Below are 7,427 nucleotides of genomic sequence, written 5' to 3' on the forward strand. Positions count from 1 at the left end.
TGTATTTTAGATATTTTATATATATATGTTAAATAGAAGCAATTTTCTACAAAAGTTAACACAAATAAGTTCTGATGCTTTTTTCTATAGTAAAAGTTTACATTTATTTGTGATTTTAAATCTATTCGATTGACATAAAAAATCACATATCCGTGTTTGTAAAAAACGATAAAAAATACTATTAGTGGTATGAAACAATATAAAAAAGGTTTTTTATGCAATTCCTTCTAGTATAATTTGAAGTTTTTCGTTTTTAAAATCCATAAGCTGTAACAATAAAAACTTATCTTCTGTATCGTAGTGTGAGTTTTATCTTAAAAATACAATGTTTTTTTTCCCTTTTCTTGATAATCTGTTTTATTTGTTTATAAAATTGCATACTAAGCCTTATGTGAATAAAAAAAGCTTTTTTTTTGTTTTTATAGATAATTGATTTCAAATTATATGTTTAACTATTTAAAGATTAATATTTAATTGCATAATAATTTTTTTTCTTATAAATAGGTTTGAATATTACTCGTTAGATTTTTATATGTTTTACTATATAAAAACGATTATTTTTGTTTTACTATATATACTTTTATAGATTCTTCTCTGATATTTAAAAAACTGAGTTTATTCATATGCGTTATAGTTTTTTTGCGTCATTTAATTAACATCAAAAAACATTTATTTCCAGAGAAACCAATTCTATATGAACTATTTTATTATTTTATACTTTATTATATTTGATTTGAATAGCGTAATATAATGTTTTTATATTTATTCTCTAATCGATATAACTATTACATTATGATAAATTTTGTTTCTTTTTCTGTTTTTATATAAATAAAATCAAAAATCGTATGTTTTTTTAGATTTTATTTTTATTTGTTAAACTAAATAATATATTTATTGGTTTTTTTTACAAATGGATAAAAACTGGAAAATTTATTATTATATTTTAAAACAATTTTATGGCTATTTGGTCCTCTTTTTTTATAAATGACTTTATATTTTTTTATTTATCTTCCATTTTTTAATAAATCTAATAGTTAGCTTTTCAAAAGTGAACATAAATTTTATATTTCTAGATTTGAAAATTCATGGTTTTATCCACATAAATGATGTAAATATTGAATTGCCAAGCATTTACTGTTTCACTAGAATATTAAAGTGTAATTTTTATATTTTTAGAATTATATACAAGAATTATGATATATTCCGAAGATATATGTTTTATAATGATTTTAGACGTGGGTTAAATAAAATCAATTTTGTAATTTTTTTTTTGAAATTTTATTTAGATGGATTTTGTCTGAAGGTTCAAATTTTACAATGATTATAGACATGGGATAAATAAATTAATTTTTGAAATTTTATTTAGATGGATTTTGTCTGAAGGTTCAAATTTTACAATGATTATAGACATGGGATAAATAAATTAATTTTTGAAATTTTATTTAGATGGATTTTGTCTGAAGGTTCAAATTTTACAATGATTATAGACATATGTTTAATAAATTAAATATACACTGTAAATTGAATAATTATTTGATATTATTTATATATCAACATTTGCTGTTTTGTTTTTATGTTCTACGTTTTTCGTTGGATATAATTATTTGCTTACAATAATTCAATTTTGTATTTTAATGTATTAATAATCTTTAGCTTCTATAAGATGTTTATCGTATATGTTAAATATCCTGTTTTACTTCATTTTAGTTATAATAATCTTGATTTTTGAATTTTGAAAAAGAATGTATATAAAGGTTTAATATTGTTACTTTATATGAAATTATATTTTATTATTTATATCACTGCTATTACTAGAATTCTTTTATTTATATATTTTTTTGTAAAAATTTCGCGAATCTTGAAAAAAATTAAATATTTACTAGAATTGATAGCTAGAAATATATGAATCCTTTTATTTTTTAATTTTTATAAACCTGTGTTATGTTCTCAACAGTTTTCTTTTGGCCTTTATCTAAACAAAGCTGATCTAAAATGGTCATTGATCAAATTTACCCCTTTTCTAGATAAGAAAATAAAATAATACGATTTTTACCATGATATTTCCGTCTATTTCTCCGAATTTTTGTCATAAAACTGATATTTTATCCATTGAGTTAATAATTATGCGTTTTTTTCTGAAAATGGGGCATATTTTTGAAAAAAAAAACAAAGCTCTGTATATCCTTTATCAGATTTTCTATTTTAGTTTATCTTTTTAATCATCGCTATGATAACATTAAAGTCCGAAAGTTCATGTCTTTATATTCTTATGCAATTAAGATCATAAATATATAACTAAATTGTAATAATGCCATTATTTATAGGAGATATATATGTTTTTATCCTTTTCAATGATAATGATAATTATACCACCATTTTTATGGTTTTTTGATATTTTTTTACTTTTTACGATCGCTTAATCCACATATTTATTAATAATTTACTTTTTTATTGTAAAAGTAAAATTAATTCTTATTACTTTTATAATTATTATCTTTAAATTCTGAACAATGCTTTTTTCTTTCTATTATAAACAAAAATATATTCATTCTATTTTATTTTATTTTGTTATTATTGGATATTTTATCTTTAGATTAAGATATTCGAACATATCGTGATGCAAGAAAAACACACTTAAATTTAATTATACGCTAGCATGTTGTTTTTCTATTCTAATTTTGAACATTCTAGATATAAAATATAGTTATCAAAACATTCGAATTTTCTTTTAATTTGGATTACGAGAAAGAATAATAAAAAAGAAAAATATTTAATATATAATGATACAATAAATTGTGATTTATTTTATTATATTTTTTAACTATTTTTTTACAAGCTATTATACTTTTTTTTATAAATTATTTATCCTGAATATTCTTCTGATTTTATTTAAATTTTCATTTAAAATCTATAAATTATTAAATCACCATAAAATTCTTAATATTTACATTTATAATAATAATAAGCGATATATATGTCTATTATATACATTAAACTAGATTTTCAGATTCTAAAGATCTTCTCATCAATTGTTCTTTATAATATTCAAAACCATAAATATTTTATTATTTTAAGATTATTTGTTAATAGAATAATAATATGAAAATTTTTGTGATTTAATTATATGTATTTTTATTTGTTATTTATTTCTTTGTTTAAGATTCTCTTGTTAATAAATTATTATTATTTTAAGTTTTTTATTTTATTTTTCATATATATAGAAATATACTGGCGAAATCGAAATACTTTTCGTGCTTAGTAATTTAGTATAATCTAATAATAGATTCATCTTTTAAGAAAATGAAATTTTCAAAGGAAATATAAATAGATTGAAAATTCAAATGCAATATTTTTCTATTTAGACACCAGATATTAGAGTTTTATGTAAATATTTAAAGTTTAATGCTCTAATATGATAATATTGATATATAAATCACGTCTCTGATAGAAAACTTTAGTTATTGTTTTATTTTATTCCGCATAAATTGTAATTTTTATTGATTATTTGTGGCTTAATCACCATATTTATGCCAAACTTTTGGTTTTTTTCTTTATATAGGCGGTTTTCTACTCTTCTAGTTGTATAGAATAAATCCTTTATGTTAAAAAAACAGCTTGTTTCAAAATAAATTTATATTAATAGTCAATTTTATTATAAATATTTTATGAGTAATGTTATATTATCATTTTTCTGTGCTATTTTAAATATAATATGTCTGCAGCGAGATGAGAAAAAACAAGTTTTATGTATTTTTTTAGTGCCAAAAAGACATATCAATCTCATTTTAAACATAATTTTATTACTTTTAGCTGAATTATGTCGCTGAATAGCCGAATAAGTGGTGATAAATATGGCCACTAGCATAGAAAGAAATCGTAAAATGATAATTTATGACATAATAAATACATTATCTAAAGTTGATAGAATATAAAATCATCTTTTTGTGGATATAATGCCATTACCAACTTGGTTATATTTAAGATTTTTTTGCCTTATAATAGATATTTATATACTCTACTGGACATAGATAATATTTGTACATATGTTTTGATATTCAGAAAAGGTGAATTTATTAATTTTTCGGTCAATTCCAAGTTTTATGTGTTGCCATATTTTTTTCTGTCTTAAAAAAACCTAGAACCAAGTCCTGTTTGGCGAAAAAAACAATATTTACTTGCTGATCATACTTTTATAAGCTAAGATACACATTCTGACTTTCTCATATTTCTCATTATCTGCGATTTTTTTTAATAATTAATGACATCGCAAAAAAAAGGGATTTTTTTTCTTGTAATAAAATTAAGTTTTCATATTTAAATTATCTTTTTAAAACGTAAAATACTTAGAAAATCATATATTTTAATTTTTTCTTGTTTCTGAAACTTTTATGTGTGGATTAAGTCGACTATTTTTTTTCTTTATTTTAGTGGTTTTTTTATGTGATAATAACTATCATATACACCAAATCGAAAAAATATGTTTTGAATTATAAATCAATATAGATTATGCTTGATGTATTTTGATATGGGATTTTAGTAGAAAGTTTAAGGGTCCTATTATTTTTTTTTCTTTTAATGATCAATTACATAAAATATTAAAAATATTTTTATATCTTATTAAAATATTCAATCATAAAAGAAGATTTTGATATCATTTAATTGATTTTGATGTTCATTTATAATATATTTTAGGTATGTTTCTTATGTACGAAAATAAAGGTGGATAATGCTAAAATAGGTAATTTTTATGAGTTAAATGTCAAAAAAGCTGTTTTATTTATTAAGTAAGCAAATAAGAATGTTTTTTTTTCTATTTTTTTTTTAATTTTATGTAATTTTTTTTATATTCCTATTCATTGAAAATACTAACTTTTTCGATTTTTTTAATACTGAGATATAATTAAAATCCAATATAATGTATTTTGTAAATTATTCACACTCATCGATAACACATTTCGGTAAAATAGACATGATTTTGAGTTTTAATCTGCTTGCTAAAGTAAAACAAACAACAGATTTAATGATTAAAAATTTGAAGAAATGAAATTTTTTATGAACTATTCAGGTGAGTTATATGCTATTTAATACATATAGTCGCCTAAATAACCATAAAGAGGTGCTAATTCTGTTAGATAGCTGAATAAAAACCCCTTTTTTGGTATTATTCTACCGCAAATTAACACGTCTAATGTTGAATATAACTATAATCGTACATTTATCATGAATTATTGGTACTAAAAATACATAAATTGTTAAATAGTTCAGCTAGGATGAAGAAAAAATGTCTATTTTAGAATACAGTGCTTGTTAAATACCATTTCTTTAATATATAAAAAAATAAATATGATAGTTTTCTACATATATCTAGTTATTAATCGTTTTATTTTCTACATTTTCTTACAACATTTATTTATAATGCATTTACCATATAATAAAAAAGTAGTTAGCCATTTTTTTGGATTTTTCATGTTTAAAAAGTAAATATACATACAGAAATAATATAAATATTGCTCTGATATAAAGTGAAAAATGCATAAATACTTGATTTTATTGTAAAAAGTGTATTTCATAGCAAAATATTTGACAATTTATATATGATAATCTATGTTTTATGTTTCTATAAAAATAATAGATTTATATTTTTTAAATTACGATGCAATGAACACAACAATAGAGTCGCCCTTCTAGGGTAGGGGCGACTCTATTATTATATTTATCACTCGTTTATGATATTATTTCTTACCATGTTTTCAATGATCAGTTAATCTAAATCTAAAATCTTTCAGTTTTAGTGAATAAAATATAAAGCCATTGATGTCTTTTACAAATTTAATAGCCTTTTATCACTTTTTTGTAATGAAAAAAACATCAAAATCTGTGCTAGATTACAAAATAAAACATAAATAAGAGATATAATTGCAAGATATAATCACTCTTATATTTTAAGATTGCTTCAACAGCCAAATATTTTAAAATTATATCCAAAAATGTAATAAATACATTTTTCGTAATTTCTTGGTAACATAAAACCTGGATTTTATATAACTTGCATTATTTAAATTGTTGTATTTTAGATATTTTATATATATATGTTAAATAGAAGCAATTTTCTACAAAAGTTAACACAAATAAGTTCTGATGCTTTTTTCTATAGTAAAAGTTTACATTTATTTGTGATTTTAAATCTATTCGATTGACATAAAAAATCACATATCCGTGTTTGTAAAAAACGATAAAAAATACTATTAGTGGTATGAAACAATATAAAAAAGGTTTTTTATGCAATTCCTTCTAGTATAATTTGAAGTTTTTCGTTTTTAAAATCCATAAGCTGTAACAATAAAAACTTATCTTCTGTATCGTAGTGTGAGTTTTATCTTAAAAATACAATGTTTTTTTTCCCTTTTCTTGATAATCTGTTTTATTTGTTTATAAAATTGCATACTAAGCCTTATGTGAATAAAAAAAGCTTTTTTTTTGTTTTTATAGATAATTGATTTCAAATTATATGTTTAACTATTTAAAGATTAATATTTAATTGCATAATAATTTTTTTTCTTATAAATAGGTTTGAATATTACTCGTTAGATTTTTATATGTTTTACTATATAAAAACGATTATTTTTGTTTTACTATATATACTTTTATAGATTCTTCTCTGATATTTAAAAAACTGAGTTTATTCATATGCGTTATAGTTTTTTTGCGTCATTTAATTAACATCAAAAAACATTTATTTCCAGAGAAACCAATTCTATATGAACTATTTTATTATTTTATACTTTATTATATTTGATTTGAATAGCGTAATATAATGTTTTTATATTTATTCTCTAATCGATATAACTATTACATTATGATAAATTTTGTTTCTTTTTCTGTTTTTATATAAATAAAATCAAAAATCGTATGTTTTTTTAGATTTTATTTTTATTTGTTAAACTAAATAATATATTTATTGGTTTTTTTTACAAATGGATAAAAACTGGAAAATTTATTATTATATTTTAAAACAATTTTATGGCTATTTGGTCCTCTTTTTTTATAAATGACTTTATATTTTTTTATTTATCTTCCATTTTTTAATAAATCTAATAGTTAGCTTTTCAAAAGTGAACATAAATTTTATATTTCTAGATTTGAAAATTCATGGTTTTATCCACATAAATGATGTAAATATTGAATTGCCAAGCATTTACTGTTTCACTAGAATATTAAAGTGTAATTTTTATATTTTTAGAATTATATACAAGAATTATGATATATTCCGAAGATATATGTTTTATAATGATTTTAGACGTGGGTTAAATAAAATCAATTTTGTAATTTTTTTTTTGAAATTTTATTTAGATGGATTTTGTCTGAAGGTTCAAATTTTACAATGATTATAGACATGGGATAAATAAATTAATTTTTGAAATTTTATT

This window comes from Rhyacophila brunnea, unplaced genomic scaffold, assembly GCF_057557595.1.
Source record: "Rhyacophila brunnea isolate RB1 unplaced genomic scaffold, BYU_Rbru_1.0 scaffold_66, whole genome shotgun sequence".
Lineage (NCBI taxonomy): Eukaryota > Metazoa > Arthropoda > Insecta > Trichoptera > Rhyacophilidae > Rhyacophila > Rhyacophila brunnea.